The following is a 13,129-nucleotide window of genomic DNA, read 5'->3' as shown; positions in this document are numbered from 1 at the left end:
CATCAATAGGAAAATGATAATCACACTTACATATTCATACAATTGAATACTACTCAGCAGTATAATAGAACCAAACTCTAATATACACAACAGCATGGATGAATCTCAGAAACATTGTGCAGAGCAAAAGATGCCACACCAAAAAGTAAAGACTGCATGATTCCATTCATATGAAATTCTAAAAAAGGAAAATATAATCTATAGTGACGGAAGTCAAAAAGTGGTTGTCAGGGGAGGGGACAGGAGGAAGATTAACTGGAAAAGGGCACAAAGGATGACCTCCTGAAGTGACAGAAATGTTTTATATACTGTTTTGGATGGTGGTTGCTCAAGTTATATATTTGTGGAAACTTGTCAAAATGAATATTTAATCTGTACAATTTTTTTAATTTAATAAACAGTATTTATTAAAAGTACATAGATCATGGAAGTACCTTTAAATATGCAATCTCTGGGATGTGGGTTCACAAGACTCAACCAAGCGAAATCTCTGCAGTGAGTTCCTTCTTTTGGGGGGAGGGGTAGAGAGGTTAGAGTTCTAAAGTGACAATGATGGCAGGAGTCAAGAGTAAACGATAAGAAAGGTTGGTCGTAAGGAGGGAGCTGAGAGAAGGGAAGCTTATGGGCTCGCTGTGCTGTACCATCAGGGCTTGGTGTCTTCAAAGATGTCAAGGAAGAGGATGAACAAGGAGTCAGGTAAGACTTGCTAATGTGGTGGGAATTAGTTCAAAGAGAACACGCACAGAAAATCAGAATGCTTGGAGTATAATCAGGAGGCTGGGAAGTTATTCTAAGGAAGAAAATGGCTGTGTCGTGTGTGCTCTTGGGAAAGGGATTCTGAGTTGGTTACTGATATTCAAACACCTGCACTAATTAGGTGTGTTCATCTGGTATGAGTGGGGTGAACTTTGATAGACATTCCAGGTGAGGGGGGGAAAGATCCAGGGTTAAAGCTACTTTGCAAAACCTAGAGTGGGAGGGAGACATTGTGAAATAACATTAAAAGCATGAGCTTTGGAAATCAAATGGATCTGAATGATAATTTATTTATTAACCAGATATTTGGTCAAATATTATTCTGGGTGTTTCCGTGAGGTGGGTTTTCAATGAGATTAACACTTAAATTGGTAGATGACTAAAGCAGATTGCCCTGTATAACATAGGTGGCCCTCAGTCAGTTGAAGGCCTGAAGAGACAAAAAGGCTGACTCTCCTCGAGTAAGAGGGAATTCTTCCTGCCTCATGGCCTTCAAACTGGAACATCGGCTTTTTCCCACCTTTTGGACCCAGAATGGAATGATAGCTTTGGCTCTCCTGGGTCTCCAGATTGCAACTCACCCTGCAGATTTTGGGACTTGCCAACCTCCAGAAGCAAATGAGCCAATTCCTTATATCCTTATAATAAATCTCTCTCTATATGTATCTATTATATATACACACACATATATCCACATCCTATTGGTTCTGTTTCTTTGGAGAACCCTAATACAACCTGGGTTCAAATCATGGCTGTTTCTTAATAACTGTGTGGCCTTAAGCAAGCCCTCTAACCTCCCTGAGCCTATAAAATGGAAATACTTAAAAATCCATTTAGCACAGGATTGTAACAAGGATTAACTGAAATAATTTCACAAAGCATTGAGCACAGTTTCTGACACATAGTGATCAATAAATGGAAGTTGTCGTCGACATTATTTTTATTATTATTATAGAAGGCTCTCTTTTGAGGAAAAAATGCAGGTAAAACAGGACCTAAAGATGTTTTTTTGGTGAGGGTGGTAGGAACGTGTGTAGGAAATGTCAAAGCTTTACCTAGTCAACAGCAAAGAGTCCCTTGTTCTTTCCTTCTAGTGTTCTCTCCTATTTTCAAGAAAGCTACTTCTCTGTTTCATCTCTCTCATGTAACTCTTTGTATGGGAAAATTCAGCTGAACCACTTTCTAAAACCCTAATTAAAATCTTGTTAAAAAATCTTCCAAATATACGTCACTTTTTCTTGACTTAAACATAATGGATGTAAAAATGTAGCCCTTCTGATTTAGGATGTTGCAGTGGTACTGAGTTTTTACAGAAAATATTAGTAATCACTGTAGTGCACGACGTATTTTCAAAACTAAATCTCTCATAGCAATTTATTTTGCTGTCAGCCTTTCATAAAATTAAGTGTGGCATCAATTCCAGTTTACTAAGAGTTTTGGCTAGTAACACTTTACTGTAAAAATCCCCTCCCTTTGACAATTTTAAGGAAGAGAATAATATCTTCATTTTATATTCTTAAATCTTTTCTCAGGATAAGCATGAAATATCATTGTGCAGAAACAGATTCCATTTCAAATGTAAACATTTCATTTAGCAACCAGTCTTAACTATCCACAGATGCAGTGGAGGTTCTGAAATTCCCATTTTTTAAAAGAGTAAAGACTGGCCAACTCCTCTGTGAAAAGAACCTGACTAATGCCAGTGTGTGGATTAGTTCTGGCCTGGAGAGCAGACAAAGTTCTATCATCTTGAATGTAAAACTACAGCACACTACTGAGATCCCAAAATAACTTAGAGTCTGGTCGTTGGTTTTATTTTCCTTGGCTCCTTCCTCATGGGTGTTAGTGGTGGAACTGGGGGAGAGGTTAAGGTGGGCCTGGAAAAGAAGGGAACTGTGTTCCCTACAGCAGCAATATAGGTCCCAATCCTCTCAACTGTAAAAAAAAAAAAACCTCTCCCTTCCCAAAATGGGCAATCTGGTTTGGAAAACTCACATTTACTCAATGAAACAAAACTACAAAAACTGTAGCTCTTACTACATGCTAGCCCTATTCTAGATGCTAGAGATACAAAGATAGATAGCCCCTAGTTCATAGCCCCAAGAGTTTAGTCTAGTGGGAGAAACATGTAAGTGAACAATCACAGCACAGTGAACAACCAAATAACAGATGTGACTCAAAGAAAGCAGGGACAACCTGGGGAAAGGGAAGACTTCACAGAAACGCTAGCAGGCTGTCTTCAGGATGCAGGTGGTCCATTCCAAGGTCAAGTATTTTTAAAGCAAGAACTCAATTTCCAGACTAAAAACCTTAATTTCTGAACGTGAAAACTTTACGTTCAGGTTCTTATAATCTATTATATACACACACAACAATAACCCACACAAAGGGAAATTAGCTCAGTTTGAGAACATGATTCATCATCATTCACACCTGCTCAATTTAAGTCCCTCCCCAAATACGCATTACACTGAGGAATATGTGGTAGCAACTCCCCAAAATTAGGACAGAGAGACTTTTGCTGCTATAGAACAATATAAAACACTACACACAGCTCTGGATGTATTCAGTTGTTGGATTGTAAACCGTTAGTCCTTTTTAAACTCTGTTAAGATGGATACCGAATAAGGAATAATGAATGCCCTAAACTCTTGCAGTTTCCGTATTTATATCTGAAAAATCTCCAATTTACCAAGACCAATGTGGTATTTCTGGGAAAAAAAATGAAAACTACACACTTGATTTATGGATTTCTGTCATTCATTCATGTCATAATCCTAAAAGCTACCTTTATTCCACAACTTTCCACCATTTCTTTCTAAGAAAAGGGTATATGAAAAGGGTTTTTTTTTTAAGGTTATAGCCTTCAAAAACTTGAAATATAAATTCGAATGATCCAACAATTAGAAAATGTTCCCCTACTACCATCTGACATTGCCAGTTTATCATTCTATTTAATATTCTTTTGTAACATCTAACACCCTTCACCTAACAAGATGAGAAGTTCCTTCAACAGTGTTTTATAAGCTACCTACAGAGACAATCCCTGTGAAATCTGAGGATGCCACACCAACAGAAGGCCGGTCACTGTGATACGGCAGACCACTCTGCAAAGTCAAAACTGTAGTTCACTTAACCTCACAGCTTCTTTCCAGAACTCCCTCCCCGCCCGCGGCCTCCCCCCTTCCCCCCCCCCCCCCCCCCGCCCCAAAGAACAGGAAAGTGTCGATTTTATAAGACGTCTGGACCTGCTTTCTTCAAAACGAAATTTTCATCTGATTCCTGGAAGGTCACCTCGGTACTCCCAGGGCTCAGGATGCAGCGCCTAGGTTTTTGACCATGGGCGTTGTCTCCTCAACCGGTGACCTTCAGGCCTCTGTGGTTAGCCCGACCCCTGGATGGCCTTCACACCAGGGAAGGCACCATCCCTACCACTGCCACTGATTCAGAGACACGGCGGCTCAGTGGGGGCCCGGCCGCCCCCCCAAACAACTGTTGGCGACGCCGGCCAAGCCTGGGGCCCCGCTCAGAAAGGCTAAGCGACCGCCCCACCGAGGTCACCTAGGACCGATGCCCCCATGGGCTCGGTCCACACCGCCTGCCCGAGCCCTCGCCGAGCCCCACTCCTGTTCTGACTTCAGCCAACACCGCACCCCGTCCACCAGGGAACTTTCCAGAACCCTGGCCCTCTCTGGGAAGTCCCGAGTCGCATCCAGGAGGGAACCCCAATTCGTTTATTGAACACCTACGCTGAGCTCAGGGCTGGGCTGGCACGCGGAGGAGACCCTTCGCCCTGGCCTAAGGAAGCGCCGGCGTTCCAGTGGCTCAGGCTGGGACCCGTCCTCCAGAAGAACCAAGAGAGGGGCAGCAAGGGACCGGGAGAACCGCGCCCCCAGCCCCCATGTCCCCTCTGCCCGCCTTTACCTTGCCGGACCCCACCAGGGCCGCCGGAGCTAAAATCAGAAACGAGCGCGACGCCCGCTCCTGTGCACTCGGCGCAGCGGCGCCAGGGCCGCGGCCCGGGTGAGTCATGGCTCCGCCCCCACCCGCGAGGACCTAATCTGTACAATTTTTAATGTAAAGTATACCTGAATTTAAACTGGCTTTAAAAATGAATGCTCTCGGGGCTTCCCTGGTGGCGCAGTGGTTGGGAGTCCGCCTGCCGATGCAGGGGACACTGGTTCGTGCCCCGGTCTGGGAGGATCCCACGTGCCGCGGAGCGGCTGGGCCCGTGAACCATGGCCAATGAGCTTGCGCGTCCTGAGCCTGCGCGTCCGGAGCCTGTGCTCCGCAACGGCAGAGGCCACGACAGTAAGAGGCCCGCGTAAAAAAAACAAACAAAAAAAAGAATCCTCTCCATACATCCGTACATGTATATACACACAACATTCCTCCTGTAATTTCTGTATGTTCCCAGACCACAGAAGTTTACACACCCTGGATTCCTGGATTAAGAACTGCTGGACAAAATGACTCCTAAGAGCTTTCCAATATCTCACATTCTCTGAATTCTCTAAAGAAAAAACAATTCTGGAATCACAAGGGAATTACAAAGTCAATGGGAAAAAATTATTCCCCCAAATTCCATTCATTCCCATTTCACCTATAACATAAACCAAGAAACACACACACGGTCTTCCTTGGAGGTTACCTGCAAAGGTTAACTGTCTTTATCCGCACCCTGTGGAGCAGAGGCCGAAGTTAGGGAGCTCATTGTAAAGAACAACATGGATTGGAGGCGGCTGCTAGCCAGAGGAGACACAGCATGAAACAGAAGCCCTGGTTTGGAGCCTCAGTTTTATCACTAACAAGCTAAAGAACCCTAAAGGAATTTTGGAATCAATCAGGCCAACTGTCTCATTTCAAAGATCAACACCCTGAGTTCCAGAGAAAGGGATTAACTGGCTTAAGGTCAAATAGCAAGTAAGTAGCAGAGCCTGAGTTAGAACCCTGTCTTATCAAACCCAACTGTTGTGCACCCTGTTGTTTTGTTTGGCCAGTGTCTATTTTCTAGGAATTTCTTCTTTGTCCCATTATACACAGGGCTATAGTAGAGCTGCTATATTCCTTCAAAGCAACCCACACTACCAGGCCTACAGTTTATGGGTCTAGAGGGAGAGGTGAGCAGGGAGAGGGGAGAGGAAGGAGAGGAGGAGGAGGAGGAGGGAAGAGAGAAAGATTCCATTTCTTAAATTTTATTTATTTATTTGTAATTTTTTCCTGTTAGAAGTTGGTCTTTTTTTTTTTTTTTTTTTTTTTTTTGCAGTACACGGGCCTCTCACTGTTGCAGCCTCTCCCGTTGCGGAGCACAGGCTCCGGACGCGCAGGCTCAGCGGCCATGGCTCACGGGCCCAGCCACTCCGCGGCATGTGGGATCTTCCCGGACCGGGGCACAAACCCGTGTCCCCTGCATCGGCAGGCGGACTCTCAATCACTGCGCCACCAGGGAAGCCCAGAAGTTGGTCTTTTGAAGTTAGTTTTTTGTTGTTGTTGTTTATTTTTCATTGAGGTATAGTTGATGTACAATATTATACAAGTTTCAGGTGTACAACAGTGATTCACAATTTTTAAATGTTATATTCCCTTTTTAGTTATTATAAAATACTGGTTATACTCCTTGTGAAGTCCATCTGCTTTTAGATGCTTGTACAAGGAGCCTGAGGCAATGGCCATTACCTACAATGGTCTGGAAAATCCCTAAGTCAGGGGTGCCCAAGGACTAGGCCTGCTAATCAGCTTACAGATTATTTCTATAGAGCTTTTGAGAGTTCAGAGAATATTCAAGAAGGTATTTAGTAGAAGAAATTAGAAACATAGGCAGGATGCACTTAGACATCAGTTTTAGTGGGTTTTTTTCGGGGGGATATGTCTCCTCAGGTAACGGAAACAAAAGCAAAAATAAACAAATTGGACTACATCAAACTAAAAAGCTTTTGCACAACCAAGGAAACCAACTAAATGAAAAGGCCATCTACTGAATGGGAGAAGATATTTCCAAATGATATATCCAATAAGGGGTTAACATTCAAAATATGCAAAGAATTCATACAATTGAACATCAAAAAAGCAAACAACCTGATTATATGAATCAGAGTATATGAATAGACATTTTTCTAAGGAAGACATACAGATAGCCAACAAACACATGAAAAGATGTTCAACATCACTAAGCATCCAGGAAACACAAATCAAAACCACAATGAGGGGGCCTCCCTGGTGGCGCAGTGGTTAAGAATCCACCTGCCAATGCAGGGGACACAGGTTCAAGCCCCGGTCCGGGAAGATCCCACATGCCACGGAGCAACTAAGCCTGTGCGCCGCAACTACTGAGCCCGCGTGCCGCAATTACTGAAGGTCACACACCTAGAGCCTGTGCTCTGCAACAAAAGAAGTCACCGCAATGAGAATCCCGCGCACTGCAACAAAGAGTAGCCCCCGCTCACTGCAACTACAGAAAGCCCACACACAGCAACAAAGACCCAACACAACCAAAAATAAATAAATAAATTTATTTAAAAACAAAAAAAAACCGCAATGAGATATCACCTCACATCTGTCAGAATGGCTATCAACAAAAAGACCACAAATAGCAATTGTTAGCTAGGATGTGGAGAAAAAGAACCCTCACACACTGTTGGTGGGAATGTAACTGGTGCAGCCACTATGGAAAACAGTAAAGGGGTTCCTCAAAAAAATTAAAAACAGAACTACCATATGACCCAGCAATTCCACTCCTGGGCATATATCTGAAGAAAATGAAAATACTAATTAGAAAAGATATAAGTACCCCTATGTTCATAGCAGCATTATTTAACTAGCCAAGATATGTAACCAACCCAGTGTCCATCAATAGATAAATGGATAAAGGAGATGTGATATATGTACAAAACATAAAAAGAGTTATAGATACAGAGAATAAAAAGGTGGTGGCCAGAGGGGAGGAGGGTTAGGGGAGGAAATAAATAGATGAGGGAGACTAAGAGGTACAAACTTACAGTTGCAAAATAAATGAGTCATGGATATGAAATGTACAGCATGGGGAATATAGCCGATACCTATGTAATATCTTTGTATGGTATTACATAACTAGATTTATCATGGTGAACATTTTGAAAATGTACAGAAATAGCGAATCACTATGTTGTGTAACAGGAAGCAAAAATAGTGTTGTAGCTCAATTATACTTCAAAAACAAAAAAAAACATACCAACAAACTCATGGATAGAGAGATCAGATTTGTGGTTACCAGAGGCGGGGGTCGGGGGAGGGGGAACTGGATGAAGGGAGTCAAAATGTACAAGCTTCCAGTTATAAGACAAATAAGTACTAGGGATATAACGTGCAACATGATAAATATAATTAACACTGCTGTATGTTATATATGAAAATTAAGAGAGTAAATCCTAAGAGCTCTCATCATAAGAAAAAAATTTTTCCTATTTTTTTAATTTTGTGTCTATGTGAGATGATAGATGTTCACTAAACTTATTGTGATAATCATTTCATGATATATGTAAGTCATTATGCTGTACACCTTATACATTGCTTTATGTCAATTATATCTCAATAAAACTGGAAGAAATGAAAAAAGAAAAAAAAGGTGTTTAGTCCAGAAACCATAAAAAAGTTATGAGGAAAATTAAACCTAATGGTGGCAACAAAGTGTTCGTATGTGACTAAGAAAGGAATACCTCTGAAGCTAAGATTCCTTATTTTAACTATATTGTTCATCATATAGTTATCATATTAGCAAAAATTAGGAATCATCTAGATGTTCAAAATGGGAAAAGTGTTCAATAAATTTCGATGTAGCCCTATGAAAAAATATTATATAGACATTAAGTAATCCTGCCCTAGAAGAATATTTAATGATTTGGCTATTGCTTTACAAAAATGTTGTTTAAACAACACACAACTATATAAAACATAATAATCCCAATTCTGTAAAAAAAAAAAAAGAAGAGAGAGAGAGATACCTATTTAGATTTATATGCATAGAAAAAAGACTGGAAGGAGAAAATATGCTAACAGATGTCATCTCCAGTGAGTCAGATCATGGATTTATTTCAATTGGTCCCTGGTTACCTAACAGAAATAAGGACAGAGAAAAACAACTTTCTCTATTTCCACCCAAACCATCCAATTAAATTCGACCCATCAAATGCCAGCCTTCTTAAAAAGAAAGCAGGGCTTATTTATTGGAGTTGCAGACAAATAAAGAAAAGTCGGCATCAACTTTATGTTTTTCTAAATGTTCTACTCTTGGTCCCGGGCAGGATGTTTTCAAGATCCTAAGCATGACCCTCAAGCTAATTAATCAACATAAATCACCCTTCGTAAGTCCAGTTTACCTTGCTCCCAGGTTCCTGCCAAAGAGGCTTATTCTGAGGAAACCAGAGTGGTCAGGGTAGCCTCAATGTACCCTCCGATCAAAGGAAGGTAACCTGTAGCATCCCAGCCCATTACCTGGGCTTTGTCCTCTCATAGTACACACCTTGCTCCTATCATCATTGGTCTCCCTCTCACAAAATTGACTCTACAGAAGCAAGGGCATAGTTTTCATTGGTTATTTACTCATATCTAACAACCTGATTGGCACATCTACCATCCAATCAGAACAAGTACAGGCAACAGCTCTACAGGAGTGTTCTGGAGGCCTTCACTGAGTTTGGCATTAATCTTTTAGTTCTGGATCATGGGGAGGGTCAGGGACGTGGTCTTTAAGGAGGACCAGGTCAGCAGGAGTCCTGCAGAGGGATCAGGTGGGTCTCAGAGCAGCATGTATTACCAACCATAGGGATGTAACTCAACATTTTTAACAATCACTAGGGTCACATCAGTGTACAGTACCACCCAGAGACTGACAGGAAGGGTCCTACTCTGGCCCCCACATTTTAGAAGACCTCACATGTCAGAAAAAAATATATTCCTTGAAGAACACATGGGCACCTTTGTCCGTCAGTGTTCAACACTATAGCAAGCATGGCCCATTCCCTAAATACCTGCTTTTCAGACCAATGCCATTCAGGCTCCAGAGAAGCAGTTCTGCTCACCTCTTGCCCCATATCCTTGAAGAGATGGCTGAGTCCAAATGCCACGAAGGTTTGTGGATCGTGGCTCTGCTGACATCAAAGACAGGAAGGCAGAGTGCAGGAGGGTTTGTGTGGTGGGAGTGCTTACGTTAGAGAAAAGTCTAATTAATTTGTCAAATTCTTCCACAGAGATAGCATAAATGTGATAGATTCTTGAATAATGAAGTGTAATTTCCCAGTAGTGCTGAGGGTCCATTTTGTTTTTGCTTGTGTTCTAATATACTATTCACAAATTAGCATGGTATTCATAATTGCACATGGTGACTAACGAATATTTGCCATATTAAACAATTCATCTGTATGTACTATCATGAAAAGACGGCCAAAATGTCTTAAATAAAACAATAAGACGGGCTTCCCTGGTGGCGCAGTGGTTGAGAGTCCGCCTGCCAATGCAGGGGACACGGGTTCGTGCCCCGGTCCGGGAAGATCCCACATGCCGCGGAGCGGCTGGGCCCGTGAGCCACGGCTGCTGAGCCTGCGCGTCCGGAGCCTGTGCTCCGCAACGGGAGAGGCCACAACAGTGAGAGGCCCGCGTACTGAAAAAAAAAAAAAAAAAAAAAAAAAACAATAAGATGCAGAATAGTATGTACATTATGTTCCCTTTTTTTTTTTTTAAGTTCATATACACAGAGATACACAATTTGTTTTGTTTTTTTTCTTGCGGTACGCGGGCCTCTCACTGTTGTGGCCTCTCCCGTTGCAGAGCACAGGCTCCAGACGCGCAGGCTCAGCGGCCATGGCTCACGGGCCCAGCCGCTCCGCGGCATGTGGGATCTTCCCGGACCAGGGCACGAACCCGCGTCCCCTGCATCGGCAGGCGGACTCTCAACCACTGCGCCACCAGGGAGGCCCCCACAATTTGAACAAAGTAAATTTCTGGACTTTCTGTCTGGAATTTTCTCTTTCTGGGGGTTCATGAGAGGGCATCTTACTGTATTTCATGCTCTTCTAAAATGTTTGAATGTTTTTTACTGTTCATAGATTACTTTTTCAATTTCAAGAAGTAGTATTTAATAAAAAAGAAATTCCTTATACACTGAGTAAATTAATTTTCTTGTTTATCTATTTTCTGATTTTTCTACATTGAACCTGTATTATTTAGTAACATCTAAACAATTCACTTCTAGTAAATTCATAAAAGCTATAAAAGTTATAGTCACTAGTCACTTTCCCTCATTAGCCCAATGTGCTTCCACAGGATTTTCTGTCTCTATAGCTCAGAATGTGGGTTTCCGGTTATGCTGCGAAAGGAAGCCATGGTGCAGGGTGTGTGTATGACAGAGAGACACAGATACAGAGACAGAGGCTGACAAAAACAGAGACAGAGACAGAGAGACAGACAGAGAACAATCACAACAGCTGACACAATCTCCCCAGAGTAAACCCAGGAAAGCAGCAAAGATAACACCTTGAGAAAAATGTTTCCACCTGGGGGTGTCCAGAGACTCTTCCCAGCATCACTCCTCTGGAAATCACAACTCCAACACTGCTTGGGGAGCCTGGCTAAGAGAAGCTGAGGCAGAGAGAGAACACAGTCCCAGCAGTTGATGGTAGGTTCTTATCAGCCCTTCAGACTGCAGAGGCCACTCACACCCGCCAGCTTGCTAAAACCTCCCCTGTGCCTAAGCTTCCCAGTCATCCCAGCACACACTGCCGGCCCCCTAGCTTTGCACACAAGCTGTCCAAAACTCTGAAACCAAAGCAAGAAGTCTCCACAGTCCTGAGTTTCAGACCTCCAGCTCCAAACTCTTCTCTTTAAAAAATGCCTATTAGCTCCATTTCATCTCATCTCATTCTAAAATCCACTAATTCATTGGGGGAAAGAGAAGCCTTTTGATCTCTGATTGCCTGGCCATTCATAATAGATAACCTGTCTTGGGGGAAAAAAAAGTCACCATTAGCTGTTCCATTTGATATGCCCCAGAGCTTCAGTTATGGAACCCTACTAGTGGAACAGAACTTTATTCTAATGAGGCGAATCAATAACGGATGAGGGGGCAGGGAAGAGCAAGAGAGAGACAGAAAGAAACAGAGAGATTGAGACAGAGACCAAGAGTCCAACCAACAGACATAGAGGGAGGAGTTAGAAACAGAGAGAGGATGAATGGATCAAACCTCCAACAGCCAAACCATCACCTAGGAAGGTTTTTAGCACAATCCTGGTTGTTTTCCAAACTCAAACTCGGTAAAAACTGCCCCGGGACTTCTTACTTCCTTCATCACAGATAAAAATGGGAAGCAGGGCTTCCTTTTCCTGACAGTTCCACAACTGCCTAGACCCTCTCAGCAATGACCTTCCAGTGTGCAGAGCCATTATCTTAAGGGCCTTGGCAGCCGGCAGCCTTGAGAGTGAGCAGTAATGGGGAGTCCGTGCACACTTCAGGATGCTTACGTCATGAAAGTTTAAGTGTAAAGCAGATAAGGTTGGGGGGAAGGAAGCGTGGGGAGGTGGTTCACGGGGAGTGGGGGAGAAACCTGGGAACAAGTTCAAAGGAAACACACTTTACTACCAAGGACTTTGAAGTAATCAGCTCTCCTTTAAAGAAAGCTCTGTTACTAGGTCATTTATATGTGTCTTGGGTACAATTTCACTAGTCAAGAAATATGTGTACAGGGTTCAATCACATCAGTTCTGGTGACAGGGGAATGCTTAAGATATCTGAGCAGAAGGTACTCTTCTGGAATATTCTGTTCCAATGCAAAACACTAAATACACACACACACATCAAGTGACCTGACCCCAGGATATTTTCAGAGGCATCCAAAAGCCCCAACAGAGTGATTGCCCATACCAAATCTTATGTACAGAGGCTCAGTAGCAAAGAAAGTTGGAATTCAACCCGCACAAAAGACGGCTTGCAGAACAGGGCTACGGCGTCTGCTTAATTCCTATCAATTTGCTTTGAAAAGCCTGACAGAGACATTTTTGAGCCCTAAACAGGGTAACTGCAGCTCTCCTCAGAAAATTTGATCAGCAAGCTATCTGCATTCAAAGTCCAAATCTCTTAATCGTGGGTACCATGTTTTCAAATAATGATACCACCTGGAAATTGTACAGCACTTTATGTTTTTAAAGTGCCTTCACCCACCTGGTGTCCCAGTGCTAGCAGCCAGGCAGGGCAGGACACGGAGAAGGAAGCCACTCAAGGCCATGTTGTGCCTAAGGTCACACACGTGAGAAGTGATGTCCCAACTCTACATGTGGTTGAGTCAGGGACAACTGACTCCACGGATCTTTCTGCGATGCCCGGAAACCCTTGTACATTGACAGAACCTCA

General features: G+C 42.8%; 1 protein-coding gene across 15 annotated transcripts in view; it reads right to left on the bottom strand.

Moving 5' to 3' along the window:
• The window catches only part of SGCD (sarcoglycan delta), a 1,717,585-nt gene that overhangs the window by 1,682,153 nt on the left and 22,303 nt on the right, over positions 1-13,129 (bottom strand). For 12 of the 15 annotated variants that reach the window (XR_013827577.1, XM_079916683.1, XM_079916697.1 and 9 more), the window contains exon 1: positions 4,845-4,964. The exons of 2 other annotated variants lie outside the window; for them this stretch is intronic. The gene's annotated coding sequence lies outside the window, so the exon portion shown is untranslated. Of the gene's footprint in view, positions 1-4,680; positions 4,716-4,844; positions 4,965-13,129 lie in introns of those variants that run through there. One more of the 15 variants, XM_079916705.1, reaches the window with a different exon arrangement.

This window comes from Stenella coeruleoalba, assembly GCF_951394435.1.
Source record: "Stenella coeruleoalba genome assembly, chromosome: 3".
Classification (NCBI taxonomy): domain Eukaryota; kingdom Metazoa; phylum Chordata; class Mammalia; order Artiodactyla; family Delphinidae; genus Stenella; species Stenella coeruleoalba.
The sequence above is the reverse complement of the archived record's forward strand: the minus strand, read 5'-3'. Positions and strand labels throughout refer to the sequence as shown.